We start from the raw sequence: 27644 nt of genomic DNA on the forward strand, positions 1-27644 counted from the left end.
AAACAAAAGAAAAAAAAAAGCAACTCGGAAGATTCTTTATTGCTCATTAAATATCTTGAAGTTTGCGAAGTAATTACATTTTTATAGGCGTATTTATTTTATCGCATGTTTTGTCTTTTCAAGGAGTTTTTCACTGATAGGCAACTTATTGTAATTTCTTCGTGTGAAGAAGCAATTAATTTTTTTTCTATCGGAATTATTTCTTAATAAGATGAGATGATGCAAATAGGTTCTGAAAGTTGATAAAAAATATTACATTACTGCATCAGGTATATAAATACCGAAGAACATTAAAAAAAGATTTCTGTAATGGTGTAAGACCGTAATGATTAAGGGATTTCTTTGAAAATTATGTGACACACCTGGAGGTAAAAGGTACACCAATGTTATGCTAACTGACAAGTTTGTCAATCTTTACAGGAGGAGGAACACGTGATTAGCGTATGCCAATGAGGCTAACAAACACAGCTCATTTATATCGAGATTTTTCAAGCGTATAGGTTAGTGCAATTGCGAATCAGTTTAATTAGTAGCCATCTACCAAAGTAGTTACGTTGTCATCGTTTTAATTATATATCATATTGTGAATGCCTTCACAACGAGTTGCCATGGTATTGCGCTACTTCACCATTGGAGAAGACCAATGTCACTTATTCTCTGCGGATACCATGGCAACTCGTTGTGAAGGTATTCACAATATGAGATATAATTAAAACGATGACGGCTTAACTACTTTGGTCGATGGCTACGAATTAAACTATTGCAATTGCACTAACCTTATACACTAGTCATTCTACCACGTAGCATAAGCTCTTGCCCTAAAATACTCTATAGTCTCGAGATTTGTTACACAATTACGAGGCAGTAGACTTCTGAATACTTCTTTTCAAACCTGGATTATCCGATCTCTTGATAAAACGACCCTCTTGCTCTGAGTTGGTAATTTACTAAGGTAAACATCTCACCCTAATTTTTTTTAATCTGTTCCTGCTGAACTACAGGTAGGTATGAGAAGGGAGGGGCACTGCTGGGACTAACCTCGTTATTTTCTTACATCACGGAAAAAAGCATCTTCAGAAATATCCCTAAGTTATTCCTCACTTTGTGAAGGAGGAAATAATATTTGGATATTTTAGATTAAGCAAATCAGCCTTGAGCCATGAGGGCTTAAATTCTCTAAATGGCTTTTAAATTCTGCGAACAGCCTTGGCTGTTTGTAGAATTTAAAAACCATGGAGTCCCCAAACTGATTAACTCTGCAGTGGTGCGAAAAAAAGTTTCCTATTATTGTGAGGAGAATCGAAACCAAGTCGCATCCACACTGCTTGGAAAACCAGTGGTTATAGCCAATATGTTAGCCGCGAGGACTGGAGAAGTGCAATATAAAATACAAGTACAAGTTTTAATTTTACAATTTGTATGTTAAGGCATTATACAGATAGACATTAGGTTTGTTTTATTTGTGTGTCTGCAGAGATGGTATTTCTTAAAGTAGAGGGATATAACTTGGGATTGTTTGGCGCATTGACTGCTTTTGGTCATAGAGCGCCATTTTCCTACAGTTCATGATGTGTGTTCACAGGCTGATTTTCACGTTGTTGAGATTTGAAAAACCCACGTTAACTCAAGAGACCAATAATATCGTGTACCATAAATCCATTTGTACTGTAAACTGCAATAGGCGAATGATTCCTCAATGCGCTCGTGACGGTTTTATCTAGCTTGAATTCGGCAATTTGTGTCGATTCGTCAAGGTGTGTGTGCTATAGTGGCTCATAAGCCACACGGGTATAGGGCGCCTTCCGCCAAGGTGAACGTTTGCGTCATCTGCACTTTCACCTTGATGGATGACGGCGGAAACTTTATTTTGACAACAAAGAATAAGACCACGACGAGCAATCACTGAAATTATTTGATCCCAGAGTCATTCCTTCTTATAACGAATGCAAAAGTTAATTGGAGTGAATGAAACACTTAGTATCTTGCTGGTAAAATTTCGAACTCTGTTTTTATTATTTAAATAAATCTCACGCATACTCATTACGATTAAAATTTTTTTTGATGAGAATTATAGATTTATTTGTTATATTTTTTAAAGTGGAAACTAGGAATGTTTTTCTTTCTTGGGAAAAGCCGTCAAGATAGCAAAATATGCACCCCCTAAACTGTAGTTATACACCAACCCTGAGCGGTAAATGCAGCCCTCTGTAAACACTTATAGCATACAGTATTTCAGTCCTAAACTAACTTCTTTACACCCTTTCTTACCTATTACTGTACTTAGGAAACTAAGCTACCTACTATATGAGATGGCTCTTGGTGATTAGCCATGTCTAAACGAATAGGCAAAGATCTCATGAATGTTTACGAATATAACTGATGAAACAGATATTTCGCTTTACTAGGTCTAAGCAGTAAAACCCACATTTCTTTTCAATTTTAAGTACGTAGTTTCCTTTTCAATTTTCTGAAACCTTTTTAGATATTTCCAGCACTTGTAGGCGCTGGTCCATTGATTATCGCTATAGTGAGCAGCTTCCTGTGTGAGAATCTTAAGAAAAGATGCCTTTCCTCAAACCTATATTTCACTGCTTACCAAAGTTGAAAATAAACTACATTGTCTGTTCGAAATTTTAGATAACTTTCTCGATATCATCTTTCGCAAAATTGAACACGTATTCGAAAATACGTAAACTGCCAAATATTGTTTCCAATGAAAATAAGTGCTGTATTTTTGAAATCTTGTACATTCGATTGGTCACCATACCCAATAAAATGTGCGGATAATGTTATCGCTCAGCATGTCATATTGAGAGCCAACTTTTTATTAGTATGCGCTGCGCCTGCCTGTTGTAAATTTTTATGCAAGTGGCAACTCTGTTTTCGTTCTGTATAAAAAAAAAAAGAACCATCTTATTTCTTACGTGTGCTAGTTTTCCCATTTGTTGCAAGCTAATAAAAATGGCGTGTTTTTCTTTCACCCCTGCCTGGAACTGGATATACTGGAAATATTCTGAAAAAGCGGACTCTATATAGTTGACGTTAGACCATCCTTAAAACAACGAATTCCAAATCCACCAAAGAAAAATCGGAAAAATGTTAATTCCTTCGTCTGTGTGGTTTGCTATTATTAATCAGGGCAAAAGGAATTATGAAGTCGTGAGTAATGGTTCCTTATTTGTAATTGGTTTTCATAAATAACAACACTTTAATTACACTTAACACAGGAAGTTACGAGTAAACATATTGTCACTGGTTAAACGGGTAAAGCATAGAACAACACAGCACTGGCTCGTGAATATATGCAATGTTGATTGGATTACCATCCAAAATTTTGAATCAATTGATCATTACATTGATTAACTGTAATTAATTCTCCACTCTGCAATTTTTGAGTTTGCTCCCGTCAAATTCGCTATTGCTAATCGTAGTAACTTCCCTCATTGAAAGCCGAACAAGTTTGTGTATTTAATTCGTCGCAAAAATTACCTCCACAAAAGGTATTTAAAAGTAAAAACTAATTTTGGCAACTTTTCCTTCTCTTCCCTTAGACGTCATGTTAAAAAGTTTCGAAATCTCAATATTCTTATTATCTTCACTCAGTTGAAGCTGAAATCACTCAAAATTTCAATTCCAGACCATTATGGTGCTATCTCAAACGGCTGTCGAGATCTTCCAGGATTTTTCTGTTAACTAATGATTAAAATATCACAATCAACTGTCCTCTTGGCATTGTTAATCTTTTAGCTACCCATTTTTCGAAACTTTGTTCTCCTGAACATTTTTATCCTTAACAGCAAAATTTCATTCTCTGTTATCCGTTTGAAAATAATACCAATGACTGTTTTGATAGATTAGTTCTCACTACTGATTGATGTCCAGCGAGCCATATCACTACTCCTGGTCCTGATACCCTCCCTGCTCTTTTCTTCAAGAAAAGTAGTTCGTATCTAGCTCCAATTCTTACAGATCTCTCCAATTACTGTCCTCTTCATGGTTGTTACCCTTCGGCGTTCAAAGAGGCCTATATCATCCAGGTATATAAAAGATAGGGTGAGAAAGCCATGTCTAGTAACTAATGATCTTTTGCTATACTGAATACAATTGCTATACTGAATACAATTGCGAAAAGTTAGTTTACTCCTATTTTATAAATATCTTAGTTCCTACCTTCACCCTTTTATCAATAAAGATCGGTATGCTTTTCTTCCCAGGAAATTAACTGTTTCAAATCTGGAGTTGTTCTCTTATTTCCTACAAACTAATTTGAACAAAGGAAATCAAATTTATTCGTTTTTCCTTGATATTTTACATGCATTTGATTCTGTCCACATCGATCTTCTGCTCTTCAAGCAGAATCTTCTGATCTACGATCCCCTTTACTGGATTTTCTTGATTCACTGCTTAGAAATCATAAACTATCCGTAATAATTGATGATATCTCAAGGCTCACCATTAGTTCCGCTCTACTTGATTGTTTATATCAATGATCTGTAAACTTTATTTCAGTCCGTTAATATTGAGTGGCAACTCTATGCAGATGATGTTAAACTTTACAAAGTCATTTATTATCCAACTGATGGCGATGAACTCCAGTCCTGTCTTGATTCCCTCTCACTCTGATTAAATAAAATTAACTTTTTCCTAAACCCATTAAAATGTAAATTATGTTGCTTTCGCTTGAATCGTGAAATTAGACCTTCCGTATTTAGTGACTATTATATTGGAAACTCTATATTGTAAGTACTGATACGTTCAAGGACTTACGTATCCTATTTCGATCTAACTTTCATCCCTCTTCCCATGATGATCACGTAATATCTCAGATTTCCAAACTTTTTGGATTAATTAAGCGTTCTTCCTCGATTTCCAAGAGTGACAAAGTTATAATTCTACTCTACAAGCAGCTTATACTTTCCGTTTTCGATTACTGTGATATTATTTGGTCCCCACAACAGGAATATCTTTCTCACAAACTTGAGAGAATTCAAATTAAATTCTTATGCTTTCGAAATCGCCTTGCCCTTTACCGTTGAAACTTTTGAACTCTTTTTCGTCGCTTCAAACTCGTTCCTCTTCACTCAGACGACAACTTCATGGGCGTCTTTTTTGTCTACAATATCATAAACTCTTATCAATTCTCCATCTCTTCTTTCAGTAAACTCTGCTTGAATTCTCGTTATAAAAACCCATTGCCTGCCCTTCGTACTCAACACTTACTTGGAAGTCCTCTTCTGTTTCAATGTATAAGAAATTGCTATTTACTCTATTTGTTAATCCAAATTTTGTATTTATTTTAATGCTAACGACTGTTTTGTATTGATTCTCTGTAATTCTCAGTGTTCTCACCATTTTCTAGAATCTGCGCACCCTGTTGGTGAGAAGTTTGTAAATAAATAATTCCTTGAATATCATTCAGTTATTACAAATAGCTGCCTAACAACTTCCAACAAATTCACTTCAGTGAACCAGCTGTTCTTGAGCTTAAGTCTTATTTTACTATTAAGCATATCCCAGCTATTTACCTTGCTGATTTTACTCTCTGCATCCAAGAAAAATGGAAACTTAGTTTTTTATTCATCTATAGCTACTGAAAATTAAGGTCTATACTGCACTCCTTTGTTCTCATCATCGGCCACTCGATCATCTTGCAGAATTCACAGTCACACCGTCGTATTTCGTTTTGTGCTGGAACCTTACTCTAAGCTATTTCCTTCGCTCAACTGACCTTTATTGCTGGTCGTTAGTTCGCTAGTTGATACCATTGCTCCCTGTTTCCTTGATCTGCCATCTCACTAGAAACCTCTTTTCTCAATCATCTTGATAGTTCAGACCAATTACCCGGTCCTCCACAGTTTCTGATAATCAGAGGAATATTTTGCCTCTCAGTATATCCCAATAAGACATCCAAAGGATCGACTGTCAGCACCACAAAATTGGCGTGACAGAATAATCTGTGAGACAATGATACGTTTAACTTTTATTGAAACTTTCATTCTCTTAAGATTTATGGTCCAGTGACCCGCGGGACGATTTTATTTTGAATAATTAGCATATTTTGTGGCAGTATTTTCTAATTTAATGGGTGTATTATGGAGTAATATTCTCTATTTCTCCATAATACACCCAGAAGATGTTCTGATGTTCGAAACTGATTTCATTTCGAGAGAAATGACCAATGTGTTAAGGATGCCAATAAGCAAGGTAACTTCGACGATACTCTAGCCTATTTGACTCACCATCAACTGTAAACCATAAACCACAAATGTCATGTGATCATATGTAGACGTATTGCATTATTCTTTTTCTTAACGTACATTAAGACACAAAAAATATTTGTTATTCTCGAGAACATATGAACGCGTCCTAGTTTCTTCGTTTTAACCCTGAAAATAAATAGCATACGTGTGTGTGTGTGTGCGCGGATTATACATTTTTGTTCCAGAGCTTTCTTCCTATAACGAGCAAATTTGGATCGTTCGCTAAAGTATGCCCTGGCTCCGTAAAGTGCACAGGTTGGGCCATCTATTTTATCTTATGGGGATGTGGCGTTTCTACTTAACACAAAGAAGATTGCGAAGATAAAAAAAAAACAGCTTCGGCTGAGTGCATCTCTAGAAACGACATGTCTTTATCTTTTCAAGCAAATTCATTCCCTTAGAGGGAGGCTCGAATATGTGCCTCTGAATTTTCTGAAATTAGCCCTTGGTCGATGACAGTAAGAAAATTGCCACGTGTAACTTCTGATTTATTCCTTTTAGTACTAAAGAAATTCAGTTATTTTCAGAACGGTACCAATTACTTAATGATTTTACTCTCAGCGAACTTTTAGTTAGCGATGTCCCATGGTTTGCTTAAACCACTCGGGTAGTTCGCGAGATATCGATTCTTCTCTTTTTAATTCTCAACCTGACTGAAAATCAGTATTATTTTAATGGAACTGGCAACTCATAAAGACAATATACCTTTAAATTTGCGTTTACCGTTAAATGGAGACCTGAAAAAGATAAAAAAAGAAAATGTCACCGAAGAATAATTGTTCAAACGTATATCTCCGGAACGATTATTACATATTGCCACATTATGAAATGCCAGCAGTCTACAATGCTTTTAAAAAATTCAAGTGGAGGCCCATTAATTAAACAGATGTTTTTGTCCTTCTAATAACCATCGATTTAATTAGTTGATAAACTCCAATGTAGATGGCGCTGTGTGAGTATACGCTTATGGAAGATTATTTTAAAATTAGAATGAATTTTGGAAGTCGCTCAGTATTTTTATAAGAGAAGGTCATTTAAATATATTCAAGTTTTATTTGTAAATATGCGTTAAGAAGTGTGGATTATTTATTAAATTTGTGTCTAGGATTTTATTCCCTGCTGGAAGAGAAGTAAGGAGTAAGAAGTCTTTCTTTATTTATTGGTTGAACTACTAATTGTGTCGACACAATTAGTAGCTCCTTTTATCGCTGAGCAAAATCTCGAGATAAAGTTAAGTGCAGAGTGTCTTAAAAAGATGTGCGCACATTTTAAGAAATAAAAAAATTAATTACGAACCTCAGGAACTCTTATTATTGGCTGTATACAGCAGCAAAAGTTTGTGGCATATGGTGAATTAGTTCAGATTGTTCACCAAATGCTTCTAGACAATGTTCAGAGACAAAATCCTGAACGATAAACATTCTCCAGTGTTGATGGACTAGCTTTATGGGTTTCCCCCATCTCCGCGTGCTATACATTGTGGGTGTGAAACAGAACACTGTCAATGCCAGAGGTTTAAAAGTGTATGGATTTTGTACATGTGTAGTGTCGTGTACCGTTGTTCCTCTCGTCATTTAGCAGCTGGGCCCCTAATGGGACCCAACGTTGTCCACACTGCCTCGTGGAGGCAGACCAGGTACACCACTATTATAGTTATTCACTCTGGCAGGTCCTACCACCAAAACCACTGAGATTTCAGTGGCTAGGACCTTAAAAAAAAAAAATAATAAAAATAAATAAATAAATAAAAAAACCGTTATAGTTATGGGTCAGCCAAAAAGAAGTACTATTTATGCAAATAGATGTTATTAAATTTTTGGGTGTAGGGTTCAAGCAATTTAACAATGGTTCAGACACTAGTAATTATAATTAAAAGAGAGAAAGAGAGAGAGAGAGGGGGGGACTGAAGGCTGGGGAGAAAAGATAGAAATAAGAGATCCATAGAGAAGATGACCCCAAAATCAGTGGAGCAGGCCCATACCCCACCAGAGGGAAGAGAGGGGCGGCGAGGGGAGGAGGAGCCCAGAAGCACCTCCCCCTCTCTGCCCGGAGAGTGGAGGCAAAGGGCCACGCAAGGGAGCATGGCTAAAAAAAAAAAAAAAAAAAAACACGGCAGAAAAGAAAGAAAAAAAAATCTTTCCCCCCCTGCCAGGGGTTTGGTAATTAAAAGTGAATAGGGTTAGAGCACCCTATTCAGATCACCCAATAGCATTTGGCAGCAGAGGTGCGATCTGTCCAGTTGTCCTAATCTGATCCCAGCAGGGATCAGATCAATTATAAGGTCATTCGTGGGATAAATCCCATCCGTGCAGTCCAGTCTTTGGAGTCCATCTGTGGTTTGTCAGGTCCGTGGTATTAATCTTGAGCGGGTTCCTTCGTACCTTGGATCGTATAGTATATGTGGACATGTGGACATGTGTTTTTGTAATGGGCGGCTCCTAGAACGTTAGTTCAACTCCGCCTCGTATCTCTGTGAAGAACAGTATCACTACAAATGGGCCAGATATGTGTGTGACGTCGGTTTGTGTGTATTATGTGTGTGTTCTGTTGTTCTGTTCTGGCCACTTGGCTACCCAGAAGCATCAGTCACCTGGACAGATGATTCTGGGTACTCGTCCACACCACGGGAAGGTGGGCCAGTCTCAGCTAATCACGTACTGTCTCAATATGAGACTCTGATCCACCTGATGTTGCCAAAAGGTGGGCCAGATTCCTCTAGGGGCCCACTCCAGAGGAGAGAAAAAAAAAAAAAAAAAAAAACATATATATTTATTTAGATTTTCCCGTGGTGCAAAAGAAAAAAAAAAAAAAAAAATAATAATAATAATAATAAAATAATAATATCACTGTAAAACGCAAAAAAAAAAAAAAAGTGACAGCAACCCTGAAGAACGCAAAAAAAAAAAAAAAAAAAAAAAACCAACCATGTGACTGATTTAGAACGCGAAGAGAGAAAAAAAAAATAATAAATAAATAAAAAATAGTAAGAATAAAAGAAATAAAATAAATTAAATAAATAAAATAATAATAATAATAATTAAAAAATAAAATAAATTAAAAAAAAAAAAAAAAAACAGCCATGGATTGATTGTAGAATGCGAGAAAAAAAAAAAAAAACATATATACATATATATTTATTAAAAAAAAAAAAAAAAAAAAAAAAAAAGGGGGGGGGGAAGAGAAAGAGAGAGAGAGAGATGTTTTCCTTCCTGAACACAGGCCGCAGAAACAAGCTCCACAGCCCATGCAGCAGGCTGGGGGGAGGGGGGAAATACATGGTCGGTTTCAGTCCACTGCTGGGTCATCGATGTTTGCCACTGGTGGTCTGTTAATCCTTCTTCTGCGCCTAAAGACTTCAGCTGAGTAGGTTTGCAGTGCAGGGAGGTTGTTAGGGTTCTGTAGGAAGAGCTCTAGATACTCGCCAGAGATCTGTGTACAGCTGACAAGGTTGTGTCTCAGATCAGCATACGCAATGCACTCGAATAGTACATGCCACCAGTTCTCTTTGGCTCCACAATGGCAGAGATCTGTTGGGTGGAGACCCAGATGGTGTAATTTTTCATTCATGGATCCGTGTCCGGTAATTAGGTATGATGTTTCTAGTGAAGGGGTGAACCAAGACTGTACAGATTTAGTAGCAGTGTAGGTTACATCAGGTAGGAATCTTTTTGTGACAATGCCCTTTGTTGAATTATGCCATCGAGTTTGCCAAATGTTGAAGAGCTCGTTGTAGCAACGTGTCATCTCAGCCTTGGGGTCAGCATCCAGATTAACCTCAATGTCAAGGATCCTTGTTGGGATATTTTTCGTAATGCGGAAGCACAGCCCTCGGAAGGTGACATGTAGATCGAGCGGAAGTGCTCCCGCAATGACCTGAATGGCAGGAGTGGAGACCGTTCTACACACTCGGCAGATTGCCATTAACATTGACCTCTGGATGGTTCCAAGCTTGTCTCGCATCTTTACAAGAGTTACCCGATGGAACCAGGCTCCAGCTGCATAGGTCACAATTGGTAAAAATACTGCGTTGTAATACAACCGCAGGGACCTTTTGGAGAGTCCCCAATCATTCTTAGAGATGCGTATGATGGTTCCTGAGAATCTCTTAACTTTGTTTCTTAAATTAACAAGATGTGGAAGAAAGCTGAGTTTGTGGTCAATAATCACTCCAAGTACTTTGGTTTCGGTGACGATTGGCAGTTGAGCATTACATATCTTTACCTGCGGTGGGCGCCTGAGATCCAGTCTATTCTTGAATAGCATCATTTTAGTTTTTGTTGGGTTGATATGCAACTTATTAAGTGCGGCCCAAGTTGAGAGATCGTCGAGGACCTGGTTTGCATTTTCTTCAATGGCCTTCCGTGAATGCCCTGACACCACAACTGTGAGATCATCGGCAAAGGCCACAATTTTTGTATTCCTGAAGGTGCGGGAGAGCCAGTCTTGGGGGACTATGTTCCAAATGAGGGGTCCCAGGACTGACCCTTGGGGACAACCTCGATTTACTGATCTTGTGACTTGCTGGAATTTTGACTTGAGAATAACTGCTCGGTCGGAAAAATAGTTCTGGAAGAGGCTGTATAATTGCTGGGGGCAAGCGGCAGTTCGAAGGCGTGCCAAGGCACTATCCCACCAGACGGTATCGAAGGCTCCCTCGAAGTCTATGAAGATGGCCAATTCGAATTTTTCTTCAGAACTTTCAATATGTAAAACCAAATCGAACAGAGCTTCTTCACACGACCTTCCACGGGTGAAGCCATACTGGCATGGTGAGACCAAATCGTGCATTTGTAGCATGGAGACAACCCTGAGAGCCATGAGTCGCTCAAGGACCTTACCAAGGTTAGCCAGCAGGGCAATAGGCCGGAAGCTGCGGGGGTCTGTTGGTGGTTTGTGAGGCTTCTTGATGAGGCGAATGAGGGCAAATTTCCATTCTTTTGGGAAGCATCCTTCTTCCAAGCATTTATTGAAGAGAAGGAGTAGATGGTGCGGCCGCAGTGTGTGAAAGCGGATGATGAAGATGTATTCTATTAGGTCAAGGCCTGGACACTTTTTGGCATTAATGTTTTTAAGGACTGCTCCCAGTTCTTCTAGTGTGAATGGGTTGGCTTGCTCTTTTGCTATGTAATTGCTGTTGGCAGCTCTAATTGCTGAGTGTTCTGGATGATCCTCAGAGATGTCATCAGGTGGAAACAGTTTGTCTAGAATAAGGTTGGCAGAATCTTGCCAACACTTAGTTTCCTGAGCGTCTACTGAAACAGTGTTGAATATTTCTGGGGAGAAGGTTTTCTCTCTCAAAATCTTATATGCCAGGCCCCATGGATTTGTACGGTTGGTTTCTTTTACGAAATTTGCCCAAGTTTCTCTCTTTCTGGCTGCAATTGCCTTGGTATACTCATTCTTTTTGGCGATATAATCCCTATGAAGGCGTTCGACATCAGGAGCTGGCCAATCACGGTGTCGCTGGTAGTTCCTGCGCGCAGAGTGGAGTGCCTTACGAAGGATGGTAAGTTCCCGGGTCCACCATGGGCAGATTGCTGGGCGGAACACCTTCTTCCTTGAGGACCTGTATGAGGCTCTGAGTATGGAGTGCTGGATAAAGGTGGTCAAGTCCTGTGCATTTAGCGAGTCCATCTGTGATGGGTCTGGATTTGGAAAGTCCAGTTCTATGGAGCTGTCATATGCTTCCCAATTGACGTTTCTCGAAGAGAATCTAATGAAGTCAGTTGGCCTTGTTCTGTTGTTGTTTCTCGGTGGAACCAAGTCAAGATGGAACAGTATGGCTCTATGGTCGCTAACAGTCAGATCCGGAGTTACCTTCCAGCAACTAACTGACTGACGTAGGTCTTTTGTAGACAGGGTTAAATCAATATTAGATTCACCGGTGGAGCTAGAGTAAGTAGTGAACTGGCTAGGCTGGTTATGGATAATAAGATTTTGGCTGAGGATGAAGTCCTCAAGAAGCTGGCCACGGCCATTGGCAACTGCACTGTGCCAGAAGGGGGATTTTGCGTTCAAGTCAGATGCAACCAGGAGTTGTTTGGAGCCAATAAAATTCAGGGCAAATTCCAAAAAGTTTAGTGCTTCATTGATGTTACTTGAGGGAGGGCTGTAGAGTGACATCAGGTAGAATGATTGATCTGTACATGTAATCTGGATACAGGTGGAGAACTGATTGCAGAGGCCCTGGACAACCAGGACATCGAGATCCCTATTTATGACTGCTATACATGTTTTTGGGTCCACTGGGACAGGTTGAATGACTCGCGTGTGTATGGAAAAGCCAGTAATTTTAGAGGTTGGATGGGGTTGTATTCTTGCAGCATACGGCTCTTGAATCAGAACAACATCAATTGAATGCTCCTCAGTGGCCTGGCGTATTTCATCCGCAACTGTGCGGGACCTTTGCCCATTTATTTGCATCATTCGCAAGTATTTAGTTTGAGATACAGGGGCTCCTCTTAGGCTCCCAGAAAGAGTGGGCAGGACTGGAGCGGGGACACAACTGGGATTTCTTGTTGATTTAGGCATCAGCGGTCCTTAGTCTTACGAGTTCCAGAGCCCTTTGGTATTCTGGGCATAAAATATCCCGGAGGGAATGGTTATGTGCTCGCCTGTTCCTTTTACAATTCACACAAAAGGGCTCTTCGTCAATGTAGGGACATTCTGCTTGGACATGCCCACTCCTGGCACAATGCCCGCAGGATGGAGATTTGTGGGAGCAGCGTTGGGAGGTATGCCCATATCCCAGACATAGGAAACACCTAGTGACAATTGTAAACGGGCGAAATCGGTGTGCACTGCAACCAAGGAATAATCTATCTGTAGAGAGGACAGTTCTATAAATCCGTGGAGAGAAGCTGATTACTTTGTGTTCTGTAGAGTTGGATTTTGATTTTGTTGCAAACCTAAAAGTGGTCTCATCCTTAACTTCCTCCCAGGCGAATCCCCGGTCCTGTAGGTTTCTGTGGAACAGATCTTCAAGTAATTCGTCGTTGGAACTGTGCTTTGGAACATCGTACACTATGATTGACGGATTTGACTTTTTAGGAGGAGCTATGACCACTCCTGCATTTGTGAGAGTACCACATGTGGCAATACTTGTTAGGTCTTCTTTTGTTGCGGTCTCCAGTAGGACTCCTTTGTTCCTAATGGGTCTCAGGGATTTCACTTTTAGATTCTTATAATCAGCCCTTATAGTGCTTTGCACCAGATCTTTGACGTCATTGCTAGTCTTGAGCTCTGAGGTATCACTTGCTCTCAACAGTAGTAGATGCTGTGGCTTCTTCTCTGGGCGGTGCACATGGAGAGTTTGTATCATGCCACGGGCAAGGGGCTCCTGTCCCGACTTCACTGCATCAGCATAGGAAGTGACATCCGCAGCAGGCTCAGGGGGGCACGGAGTCTCAATATAGTCAGGGTCAGCATTAGTACAATTTTGGGGCCTGCCAATAGCATCAATGACCTTTTCCAGGACATCAGTTTTGGATCGAAGTTCTTCATTCACAGCTTTGAGCCTCTCATTGTCAATGAGGAGCTCAGTTGTAATTGACTCAAGGGTGGACCACAACTCCTGCACACGGTTACCTGCACTTCTGGTGAAGCGACTGGAGTCGTGGTTTAGGAATGCGATCAACTGCCTACGAAGTCGAGAGATTGTTTGTTGAAGGGTAGCTGGCTCTGGAGTGGGTTCACCTTCTGGGACACTAGATGGAGGAGGTATCCCCAGTCTAGGAGAGGGTTTTAACCCAACTGCGATAGCGTTGGCAAGGGCTGTCGGTGTGATAGTTTGGGAGACACTTTTAATCTCTGTATGGGTGGAGGCTATTTCCCCAGAAGGTGGAGCAGCATCAGTGGGTTCAGCAACAGGGCTTTGGTCAGGGGCCAATGCCAGTGGTTGCCCCTCATCTTGGGTCACAAATTCCGAGCAGAGGAGAGCAGCCCATGTCTCCATGGTCTCCTTAGTTTTCTTGTTGGCCTTCTTTTTCTTTTCTTTTTTCCTCGCGAGATAGCCACTTTTGAGCTGGATCTTTGGCAGGGTACTAGTTGGAGGCGGATTCTCTGGAACTGTTTCAGGCTCCTCCTCACTGGCAGAACTGGAACTTTCCCTCCCGCTCATGTCAGGTGAAGGGAGTGCAGGATGAAAAGCAAAGCACAAGTGTAGCGATGTAGCATTGACAAAAACCAGCAGCTTGTTGGGCTGGAGGTTGGGCTGTCTGAGGAGATAATTTTTAATTTGCACTTGCTGCGAACTTGCTAGGGGGCACTGCGAATAGCGCGCTGTTACAATCTGAAGGTTTTGATCAAGTTTCCAAGCACTAATTAACTATACTGATTGTGGAGACAATTGAATTAATTCCACTCATTATACTGTATAACACATTATGAAATAAGGGGATTATAAATTTAAGAAAATAAGCAGCAGCATAATTAAAATATAGGTTCATGGCAGTTTTCAAATGCAGGAATTCCAGCAACCAATCACAGAAGAAAGCACTGTTCACGTGACTTGCTTCCGGAAGAAGCAATGGCCGACTATTTGCTAATTAATTTATCGCTAAATGTGGCAACAATACTAAGAACCCCATAGTCTTCTTGGTAGTGAGTATAACTGATATAGAAATAATAACAATTTCCCCAGTGTTCCAAAAGTACAGTTAATCAAACTAACAAGCAGCAGGAACAGTATTAACTGACACTATAGAAATTATTACAAGACATACAAGACATAGGCAGAACTACAGTGGGAGCGGCCATTACATACAAGCAACAACGAGGTAGCATGTCTGTACAATGCAAATTAGAAAAACGTTAATATCTTCTCACTCACTTAAAATTTAGCCACAAAAATACATGCACCAACTCACCAACTAATATGGAGTCGACGACACTACTTTAAAATCGCTAATTCCAAAAGTAATCCAAAATTTGAACGAACTTTTGAGGAGCTTCACAAACACAACATAACTATATAATTCGCCGCTAGTTCGATCGTATAGTATAGCGATTTTAGTACATAAGATCTACACCAAGCTCTTTTAAGAAGATCGTTTGCACTTGCTCTGGTTCTGGTCTCACAGATAGTTCGCCGTACAAATTTTCATGGTGATCGTTCCAACGCCATATCAGAATTTTCCTCACCCTTTGATTAGCTCGATCTTCCCAGACCTTTGCTTGCAAAAACTGCACAGTACTTTGCGTTGTTTGAATGCGAACGTCCAGTAGCCATGTTGTTCACGCTTTGCATTATTGGTATAATTTCATTTTTGTTGTTGCAACTACCGCCCTCTTTTATCAGCAAAGCATACGGATAAAAGTTATCAAAGACGAAATTATTTAAGTATAATCTTAAATACGTGATTAAATATTTAGGATGAAAACGTTTGTACTTCTTTTTGAGAACCTCTGTTGAAGGACAGTTTGCAAATAACTCTCTAGTCACATGTAATTACATAAGCAGAAAATTAGTAATGCGCGTTCCCAAAATCAAATTCTCTACGTTTAAGATATATGTTTATTTATGTACCAAAGTCACACAGAGACCACTTCAAATTTTCGCTTTTGTTTCACTTCAGTTTCACTTTTGTTATAGCAACTACCGCCATCTTTTATAAGCAAAACATACTGATAAAAGTTATCAACATGCACACGTTTTGTGTCGTTTTATTCAGTCCTTCCTCAGTGGGAATAACAAACAGAAAGAATCAGCCGATCTGGGGTCAACGTAGGAACTCTAGTAGTCTCTCTACAAAGACGTTATTTGTAGAAACCGTTTCATCTTATAAGCGGTGGTAGTAGAAAAACATATTTCCCAGGCAAGGCCAAGATTAATGAAGTTATGAAAGTCCTTCGCTGTTGATTACTCCATCCTACACTTGGGAGACCTGCAACAGAAAATAATAATCAATCTTTGGAAACAATAGCGGCATTCAGAGAATTACAGAAAGCAGGAAATATTTTGCAGTTAGCAGATGCCGAATATCGCTAGTTCAATGGGAGAATTCTGCGAGTACTTAGCGCTATGAGGAAGAAGTTGTGACAACCCTCTAACTATCCGTCACCTCATTTATCTCTTCTCAGAGAACGAGACGACACCTGTTCTTATTAATGAGTATATCGATGACTGATAGCGGGAGCAGTTAACTGTATGCCTTCTTTTTTTTGTCTAATGTGCCCTCTTTAGGAAGTTAGTGTTGACCCAATGAAGTACAGCATCATTGATTGAATTGTGCGTCTGCGTTAAGTCAAAACACTATGCAATTTGAAATATTTTAATCATCACGGTTTAATTAAAACGCAGTTGATCTGTAATATTAGTAAAAGATAAAAATAAGTATTAATTAAGTCTCAAATAAGGCTAAAATATCATTACTTCTGCAATATTTTTGTGTTTAGGTTTGTTGGACTTTACCATTGATTTTTTAAAGAGTTTCCGTGTTCACTTCTGGAGTGTTTGCGTAAGAGAAATTCTACTTTCGTGTTTAAGTATTAGTTTACAGACTGGTTATGGCTAGTGGGTGCTATCGCTGAAAGAAATATCCAGGAAGAGTATCTTATAGATTTTGAAAGAGATTATATGAATGGTTCTTAGAGCGAGAAGAGGAAATGAGAAAGAACTTGGTTAGAGGCAGAGAAAAGAAGATAGCGAGAAAGAAAATTGACGAAAGACAGGGAATTGCTGAAAACAGCAATGTGAAGTCTTAAAATCTCAGTGAATTGGCTGCCTTTCCATCGCAGCACAATTCACACGATGAAAATTTCTGGCATATCTTCGATCCTGCTTAAACTTCATTGAGCACTTCACGCAACTGAAGAGTCACAAAATTTGAGCGAAGCTTATTAAATTCTTTCTGTATTTATCGATTCTACTGATATTTTGCTATTCAAAGAAAAAGAAAGCAGTTTTATTTTCGGTACCATTTTGAAAGGAAAATTTATCGTAAACTAGCCATATGCGCTTAAAATCGAAAACAGAAGTTTAGTTTTCTAAATTCTCGTTAATAGATGAAATGAACGGGAAAATATTTCTCAAAAGCAACTGGTGCGTTTTTGGAATTGACATGGGGGACGATGTTGAGTTGAACTGACTCGTTTACTTTAACAAGGCGTGGAGGGCGGGCGGTTTGGATAAAATGCATGTGCGTTCAGCTTCATTGATGCTGCGAACCATCTGCAGTGTAGATAGGTTTTATACGGTGTACTGGTCGGGCGAAGGAAGGATGAGTGTGCACCTTCTAGTCGTGGGAAGAAATAGCAGACATTCGCCACTCTTGCCGGGAAATAATCCAAGAAAGGTCCAACACTACGGTGCACTAGCCGATGTCTGTTAGCACTCCGTGTGGTTTATGTACCGGAATGGGGCATAAAGGATGCCCACTGCTCCCATTCCTTGTGTCTAACAGCCCGACGACGTCCCATATATGAAGACACTTTGTCACGCGCTAAAGTCCTTTGCTCTGCTATAAGCACGGTTCTGCAATTGACCAATAGAGGGAGTGCAGATTAACATCAGCATACTGAGACCTGCTGTAAAGATCTGCCACACACGTAAGCGTCAAGAAGCTATGATAGATGCCTGTAGCAAACGCCGTAGCATTTTTTTTTTTTTTTTTTTTTATCTGCTGGAATCCGGCCAACTCTCCTAAGTCTACCTACATGCACGCAACGTCGCAATACAAACGAGTTACCCTCTCCTGCCACAGGAAACACGTGCATTAAAGAGGAACTGGAACTGAAATTCTTCTGACCTTTAGTTGTGGGTACCTTTTGCAAGGTTCAAACAAGAAATAAAGCACATTTTTCTTTTTAAAATTCCTGTTACTTATCGTAATTAATTTTCAGAGACAGTAACATTAATACTGAAGGTAGAGATGTGGCCTCTCATTTTCTCTCAAATAAATATATTTCATAAGTTTCTATTTATTTATACCCTCCGATCTTTGTTTTAATACAGCTTTGCACTTGACCTGTGGAATTCATTTTTAAGTCTGACATCACCTCGGGCAACTCACATGGCGAAATCGTCAAAAGGGCGATTGTACGCGGAATGATTTCGATCGTGGGCTACAGAGCTTGGCAACCAGGCACTTTAGAAGGGACCTGATTGAGGTTTATAAGGCTCTAAGAGGGGTTATAAAATGAATGAAGGCAGAATTTTTATTGGTTTAAAAAATTCCAGAACTAGAAGCCGTAAATTAAAAATACAGGGGAAGAGGGTTAGACTAGATTATAGGAAGTTTAAGCCAGCGAATTACTGGAACAAGTTGCCTCCGCAGGTAGTTTAGGCTGACAGTTTGAAGAAATTCAAAGATCAACTGGGTAGGCAAATTATGCGCTTACCTTCGTGAGGAGGGAAGCGCATAATTTGTATTTTCTTATCAACGTTTTGTTCGGCCGGTGCAGCAATAGCCTTCCTTGCACTATACTGAGTGGACAGAAATCATGGAATACCTACCTAGTAACGGATAGGCCCACCTTTCGCCTGGATAAGGACAGTCACATTGCTGAGGCATTGAGTCCACTAATTCACGAAAGCGTTACACTGGTATTTCCATCCATGCTTGCTGCACCGCTATCCTGGGTGGAGGAGCCAAAGCTCGAACGGACCTTTCCACAGCATCCCAAAGATGCTCCACAGGGTTCATGTCCATTAAACGGGGAGGCTATTCCATGGTGGTAAAATCTGCGGAATGCTCTTCGAACCATGTTCTGTCACCACGCTCTGTGGGGGAGGCGCATTGTCCTGCTGGAAGAGTCCATTGCCCTGTGGATGCACGATGACCATGAGGGGATACAGCATCTGGTCTGCAAGGATGGATACTTACATGGAGATGCGTCTAGACGTACCAGAGGTCCCAACGTGTGCCAGTTGAACACGCCCTAGACCATTTTCGACCGTCCACCTGCCTGAATAATTTCTTGTTAACATGACTGGTGCATAGCTTCGTGCGGTTTCCACCAGATACGCACCCTCCCGTCCGCTCAAAATAACTGGAAACGGGACTCATCGGACCAAGAGGGCCGGCTCCAATTATCCAAGGTCCAGTGCCGATGTTCTTTTGCCCAGTTGAGGCGAGAGTCCTGTGTCGTGGTATTAGCAATGGGACTCTGGTGAGTCGGCGGCTTCCATAACCAGTTGCGGCTAATGATCGCCTAATGGTCTTGGCGGAGACGTTTCAGGCACTTCCCTCGTACCTCCGTAGCCAGGTGGGCAGGAGCAGCAGTGCGTAGCACACGGTTCTTGATTAGAACGAGGTTCGAGCCCGTGACCACCAAATACGGAGGATGCGGAAAGATCAGGGAATGACCACCGCATATCCCCGGAGCAATATGGCCTTAGTTGCTAATGCTCCTAAAAACCAAATAACAATAACAAACACCTCCCTCGTTGAAGTTGGCGGTAATTTGTGCTACTGTCGCTCTTCGGTTGGCTGGAACACTGCGAGACATATCGATGGCCACGTTCTTCCACCACCTTTCTCCGGCCACAGAGAAAGAATGGCGTATTCCCGATACACTCGATACTGTTGAATGGGGAAAAGCGCAGTTTTTGTGCCACCTCCGCGATAGAGTGACCCATTCGTCGAGCACCCACTATCAACCCTCTTTCAAAGTCGATTAACTCATGACGTTTATCCATACTGACATTGAATTACCGTCTACATGAATGCATGTACCTATATACATGCCAGGCGGTGGGTTCGTCCACTAGCGAGAGGTGTGACAGCGTTGGAACCAGGTCTCCCATGAATTCTGTCCTTTCAGTGTACGTATATGGTTTATATTGATGACTAATCACCCGAGTCATACATGCTTTGTTGCTCAAAACAAAATGCATTAAGTTATTCTGATAGATGATCGACAGTAATTTATGGCGACCTCTGTCTCCAAAGTAACTCGATATCTCCATATAGTTTAAATGTCCTTTTGTATGTCGGAAGAGCAATTCCAATATTTAGATTAATAGTATTAATCACTGTCGGAAATTAACTTCCCTCTAGACAATTGCTAATTAATATTTCCAGCGTAAACACTTCGAAAATCCGTCCAACGTAAACAGGAAAAAGACAAGGGCCTTGTAAAAGTATTTAAATCATATTCTTTCTGATCACACTGTCTGATATTTTATTAAATTAAAGAAATGGAATTTTATTAAATTAAAGAAATGGAAATAGATAAACCTTTTGAATATTGGATGACTGTAGGAAATATGACACTGTCAGATAGACATCGCTACATCTCCCTTTCTAGTCATGTTTATGTCCGCCTCCACGATAACATGCAGGGAGGTTATCATAATCAGACTGAACGGATCTGATAAAAAATTGATATAGCAGAAACATTGGGTTCGTCAACTGTGCTTAATTTAATGTCTCGTGGTAAAATATGCGATGACATAAACCAGAAGGAATGCAGTTTTTCCCTCAGAGGATATGAAACTATACATTATTTATAATGGAAGGAAAAGGATGCAATTATTAAATTGCGCACTAGAGAAACAGAAGCAGAATGAGTTCCTGTGTCTTCGAATTGAATGAGAGATAAGAGGGAGATCACTGGACTGTCCAAAATACAGTAACAACGCTAAATTTGTCAAATTATAATGGTCCAAGAAAATAACGAATTAAAATGATCATTACTAGATTTTCTTCAAACTATAACACAGTGTGGTGTTATTTAGATTTATGGTCAGCTGAATGTGGATGCAGATTAATTAGTTGAAATCTTCATTATTTTCACTTCTAATGATATCTGTATCATAAAAGTACACGATCGAGGTTGGCTCCAATAATCCAAGACTGCATCAGATAGCGCTTTTCAGTGCATCTAAGCTAAACGCATATATTCTCTATCTCACTGGAGCTAGCATCATAATCTATACTTGTCATTAATACAAAAAAAACTAAAAATCGTGCGCTGTATACAATGAGGTTACTCTACAGATCCGTTGCTGATAATTTGTATCACCACTAAAACCATTTTTTGACAGATTAGTCGTTAAATACGAAATTGCCACAGCCATATTTTGTCCAAATGATTTCCTCAAGTAGTAGAAAGATAGCTGTTGTAATTTGGATAATCTTCACGTCCGAGTCTGACTATTATTCGGCAGTTAGTATTAAAATGATGTAATGATACAAGGTGGCGAATATTCCCATAATCGAAAAGTGGCTATCCAGTTCTTCCTTGAATTTTGCTAACCTCGCGTCCTCGGCCACACTTACTTGCAGGCAACTTATTCCAACGTTGAACAACACTCTACCAGAAGATAAAGTTCACATGGTGTAGTAATTTCTATTCTAGAGTATTCATCTACTGCAAAATCCAGACAGATTTTTGGATGTTTCCCTTTTTAAATAATACATTATAATTCAAATAAATTGTTTCCTTTTTAAATCCTGTGTTGTTTTTGCCATTTTTACTGTTGTTCTACTAAAAAAAAGGCATTACAGAAACAGATTTTCTTTCCCACACGTTGACAGTCTGCTGCTTATTTAGTATGTGGTTAGTATTTGTCATTGTCCATTCTAAACATACACTGAGCTTGCAGGAGAACAGTATCTAAGGAAATTACTCATGTTCAGGCGGTGCATTGATGTTAGTATTATTTACGTAAATTCATTTGCTTATAATTAAACATACACTTAGGTTGAACACTGGTTCTTGAATGGCAGAGTTATTTCTCTTGAATTATATGTTTCAGAACTGTAGCTTGTACAAAAATATGAATTAAAAACATTTTAAAACGTGCTATATAAAGCGCCTGTTCAAATGTTGCAGACATGTAACAGAAACTTGAACTATATGGATCAGAAATGATAAATTAGAATAGGGCAGCGCAACTAATGTGGCTTAAACTCTACTTCCATGAAAAGTCAGAGAAATCATCAAAATATCATGAAAAAGCCATGAAAACATCATTCGAGGATTAATATGCACACAGAGCAAACAAGTGGCAGTTTTGTCTATAAAAATCATGACGGGAAAGCAATAATGCTTGTAACATTATCGTTGGGATGCTGGTTGGGTAGGGAAGCCATCTTTAAGGCTTGTTGGCAAGGTGAAAGGATGCACACGGCCATAAAGAGACGTTTTCAATCTACAAAGTTTTGGGCGAAAAATGGTCTAAACTTTGATTGGCCATATTTAATGAGCCAAAGTTTTAGTCTAAAGAGAGGGAAACTCTTTTCAAGGATTTTAACTGAATATATACGAATATTATTGTTGTTATTATTGTTATATTATTTCTCCCTAATTGGGGGGGGGGGCTTCTACCCGGTGACGAATACTGATACCAAGGTGCTCAGGGTGGTTGTTATGGCTGGCGTTTCTGTAGGTCAAGGTGCTCTGACTATACTACAGATGTTCAGGATTGCGATCTTCTGGAGTTCATTATATGTGTTCTTTGGGAGACCTATTGCTGTTATGTAGGGTCTTTGGCACCATATCGGTGGTTGACACGATGAGCGCAATGGTTGTTACTTGTTGTGTATGCCACGTCTCTTTGATCTCATGTCTTAGATTTGTGTGCTTCTTGATCTTTTACGCTTAAATTTTTTTGGACATTACCAGTGTTGGTCACCACTAATATCAGACTGGACATAACAAGGTTTATGTCCAGTCTATTGTGCGGGATTGTCTTGTTCGTTTTTATGACGAGGATCCAGTAGTGTTTCTAGAGATCCGATCCCAGGAATATGATGCAAGAAAGAAAGCTTATAAAGCAGCAGCCGAAAAAAAAAAAAAAAAAAAAAAAACCTTGCCACATCACTTGTCCATCCCCTCCAATAATTTGTATAGTTCTTATATGAATTTATTCAAATTGGCGCTTCCACAACAACAGATGGACGTTTGTTTCAACAATCAACGAACCGCAGCTGAAGGCAAACCTCCGCACATCTATCCTGCAACCATCTTTCCTCAATCTGAATTTATGCCCCCCCCCCCTCATGTGTGGTGTGTAGTCTGAACAAAATGCCATCAGCATTGAGCTTACTCTATTCATTCAAGGCCTTAAACACCTCAGAATAGGCACTCGCAGGTGCCTAGTCTCCAGAGACTGCAATTTGTAGAACTGAAGCCTTTCTTGGTAAGAGAACCTTTTTGTACCCTTCACCAAGTTCATTGTTCTTCTCTATATCCGTTGCAGCAGGTTTATATCCTTCCTAAGATGATGCATCCAGACCTGCATGCAGTACTGAAGGTGCAATGGGATAATCACCTCCTTATTCCTGCTAGCAAAGTTTCTGTATATCATTGACAAAACCCTATGAGCTGTCTTTTTGGCTACATTGTTTATATAACTTCATATCTGACTGCACAATTACTCTCAGGTCTTTTTCATTTTTCACTGCCCTGAGTGCAGCACCACATAATTGACACGTTAGTCTGGAATTACTGATACCTATATGCAGTACCTTGCATTTGTCAATGTTAAACTTCAACTGCCTTTTCTCAGCTCATTTGCCTAATCTTTTAAATCTTGTTGCAATAGCTTACCTTGATTATTATCATTAACTACCCCACCAACCTTTGTGTCATATGCAAAATTAGACATTAAGCCTGATATGACTTAATAGATATCATTAATAAATACAACAAACAACAATGGACCCAGCACTGAACCCTGGGGGACTCCATTAATAACATTAATCCACAAAGAGCAGTGTGCATTAAGAACCACTCTATCTTCTCTCACTCAACCATTGTTTTATGCATAGCCCTTAATGCCACATTGCTCCACTTTGCACAGCAGTTGTTTGCAACAGTATCAAAAGCCTTTCTTAAATCCAAGTATATGACATCAAAATTATTTTTTGCATCCAGTTCCTTCGTTACTGCATCAGAGTATCCAATCATATTTGTCAGACAGGATCGCCCCTTAACAGATCCATGCTGTGACTGCAGTATAATTTCATTCCTGTCTAGTTAAGGTTAGTACAATTCTAGATATCCCCGTGCTCCAGCTTATTCCAAGCTTGAACAAGGGGAGATAATGAACAAGGGAAGACTGAATGAACCTGATAAATGACATACTGCCTAAGTTATAGTTGTAGTGCCAGTGGATACCTTGTATAGACAGAAATCGCTATGTTCATATAGTTAAAAGAATTGAAACCGCCTTTCTCTAAAATGAAACTTTCACGAGAGAAGTTGCCTTTAGCTTTCGTACCAAGAATTGGTACTAATAAATTGAAATGTTGTGCTTGAATGAGGGTATCACCTAAGATTGCTTTAGCGCACACAGCGGAATTAATATGCAAATAAGAGGCACCTGGGAGCATCAAAAAGTGTTTGCCATGCTATACAGTTACAGAACTTGGTATTTCCAAGTTATTATAATAGTTACTTGGAGTGTAGTTGCTATCGACAATTAATCTAAGCAGAGACACAGATGCTCTGATAGCTTCAAATATTCGTTAATCATCCCTATTCAACACTCATGATTCTTAATACAAGTATTTATCAATTCTATCAAAAGTGATTTCAATAGAAGAATAAACATAGGTCATAGCAGACCATCAAATACCGCTCAACAGATCAACCTACCCCCAGGGAGAAACTGGTAGTCACCACTTGACGTGGATTAAGCAGAGAGAGATAACCCAGTTTTGGCTTGCCGATTTCGTTTGAATGGAAATATAACTTTTATACCCATTACGTATGGTTATATTTGGCATTAGATTTTACTGGTAATCAAAGATATCTGACAACTAGAAATATGTGAACAGCCTGACTTTCATTAGAGATAGCTTGTGAAGATTCAGAAGTACAGAATATTTGGTTAATCCGTAAAATACGTACCAAGTTATGATTAAGGTGTACGTTTCTACCATTCACTTACTTCAACTTACGTGGATTGATAATAAGAACTGATGCACTTTTTACCCCATCATCAATAAAAGTTTCATAATAAGAAAGCAAAGAGATATTGATGAATGAATTTAATGTATATAGTTTGCTATTTATCTATTGAGAGAAAAATTGGATGCGGATAGGACACTAAAATAGTTTGTCAGAGGTCAAAGGCATCTCTCTACAGATGTATATAGAAAACGTCTAACCGAAATGAAATCATTAATATTGTTTATGGGCGTCGCATAAACTCTTTTATCCTTTTAGAGGATCACATTTTCGCAAATTTTGGGAATCTCTGGTTTTCGGTGTTTCAGAAATCCACTTAAATCATGAAGAAACAGTGCAGAGTTAATCTTGGTAGTACAGTGAAAGTGTACATGCAGTAATAAAGGTTTTGTACATGGTAGCCTTCTTAATTTCATGTTTGCCTCAGTATATGAATTCATATGAATTTACAGGTGACATAATTTTAATGTTTACTTTATTTTCCAAAGAATAGTCTGTTTGTAAAGTGGGGTATCACAAATGCTCTTCAAACTAAGAGGAAATTGCAGATTTGTTGCTATATTAATCAGGTGAAAATTGCGTTGCACATATTTATTCTACATGGCACTTTATATCTACTTGCTTCTTAACCAACGAAGAAGTGGGCTAGGTTGGCGCTGAGAACTACTTTCAGAAAGAATATCTCCTTACTACGATGGTAAGGTAAACTGCAGCCATTATCAACCCACTGCAGGATGGAAGCCTCCTCAGCAATTCATGTTGAGGGAAATGGACCATAATCTGCCACACTGGTCCAGTTCTGGTTGGCAGATCAACCGTATTTAGTAGTCAGGGGCTTGAACCCCGGTCTACTCAAGGAGCGTGTGCTACTGCACTCCCGCTCCTGACCACTCGGCTACGGAGGCCTACTACGATGGAATCACACCAAATATTTTATTTCATCTTATTATTTTATAGATGGCCTTCATGCTATGCATTTTTTACACAGATAATGCTTTGACTTCTCTTCTGCGTGATTATATCTGGAAGAAAAGATAAGTGCGTATTTGTGCATTTCTGACAATGTCGACAGACCGACACTAATGATTCAATAGAAACACAACGTGCGAAATTCATTCGGCCTAACGCACGGTAAATTTAATTAAGCTCTATCCGTCCATTTGTAGCTCGTGCTAACGCTTAGTTTCACTCACGTGCAAGTGTAGCTATACTCCAAGGACCAATAAAATTCAGTATCCCATTCACTGTAAGTGTATTATCCACACTGATTTATGTCCAATCGTTGAAGGAAATGCTCTTCTAAGAAGTCTATTTTACAGAAGCCTGTTTTTAATGATCTTCAGTGTACTTAACGCGGAAAATAGATGTCAAACATTAGCTAATGGTCAAAAGGGAATTGTGTTCATTAGCTCCGTTATCTTGCTAAGGCAAACCGACATTTAAGTTATCAAAATTATTTCACCAGTTAGACTTAGAAGTGTGACAACAGTCATCTGCTGTTATTTGTCCTTTACCTAGAAATTGAAGTCCACTTGTGCACGTCGTAAAAAGCAAATCATCTCTACATAATTTTTAATTTCCAACAGTGTCTTAATTAATAAATCTTCCATTTAAGTGTGTGCGCGATAATTTTTATTATATTCTTTCCATTGTGTAATTTTAAAACATTTCTCTTGTAGTTGAAAGGGAATTCGTTGTTTAAACCCAATAACACTCTCATACATCTTTATATAGCCAAGCTATTCATTCTTGAAGCGTTTGTAATGTTATTAATATGAAAAAAATTCATTTTCTACAGCTGTTTAGTTTTATTATCAATAGTTTATTCGATGTCCAAGAGGACAGTCATTACTCACTACAAGAAAGACCATAATTCACCTTCTCCCTGGCTTCTTGCCAAATAACTTGTCTCTTTCCTCTTTTCATGTATGTCTGTGTGTTGGAATTTTGTGCGAATATTTGTGGAGAGTTGGCTGTTGGCTATGCATTGTAAATATTGATCTTAGCATTGTGTCTCACGCAAAAAGAACTGGTTTCTTTCCCTTAGATTTGTATTAAGACCAGATAACCCTAGCGTCTATTCAGAAAAATTAAATTCTTCCTCTCGGTTTTACATGCTTGTAAAACCAGTATTTTTTGAGGAAGGAATTAACTCACTATAATGGGATGGTTAATTTTAACATCTCAGTTTAAATATAACCCTTTAAATCATAAAAGTTATTCATAAACGTCAGTACCTTCGCTTAGCCTGCACGAAGATTTAATTTTGATCAGTTCCTTTAACGAAACTGAATAAAGAAGCAAAGTCAATAACTGAAAGATATGGGTGTATTGTAAATATCTTCTCCGAAGGTAATCAGTCTCAAATGACTAGTCCTTCATTGCACTTCACAATTGGATATCTAGAAGTATTGTTTTTCAAGTGTCGCATTAAGCCACGGTAACCACGTGTTTTAAGTTAGACAGATTCACAACGGCCCAGACACGAAAAATGACAAAATGTGTATCGACATATTTTTA

Source organism: Mastigoproctus giganteus, chromosome 6, assembly GCF_048544385.1.
Source record: "Mastigoproctus giganteus isolate SK-2022 chromosome 6, ASM4854438v1, whole genome shotgun sequence".
In the NCBI taxonomy this organism is placed as follows: domain Eukaryota; kingdom Metazoa; phylum Arthropoda; class Arachnida; order Uropygi; family Thelyphonidae; genus Mastigoproctus; species Mastigoproctus giganteus.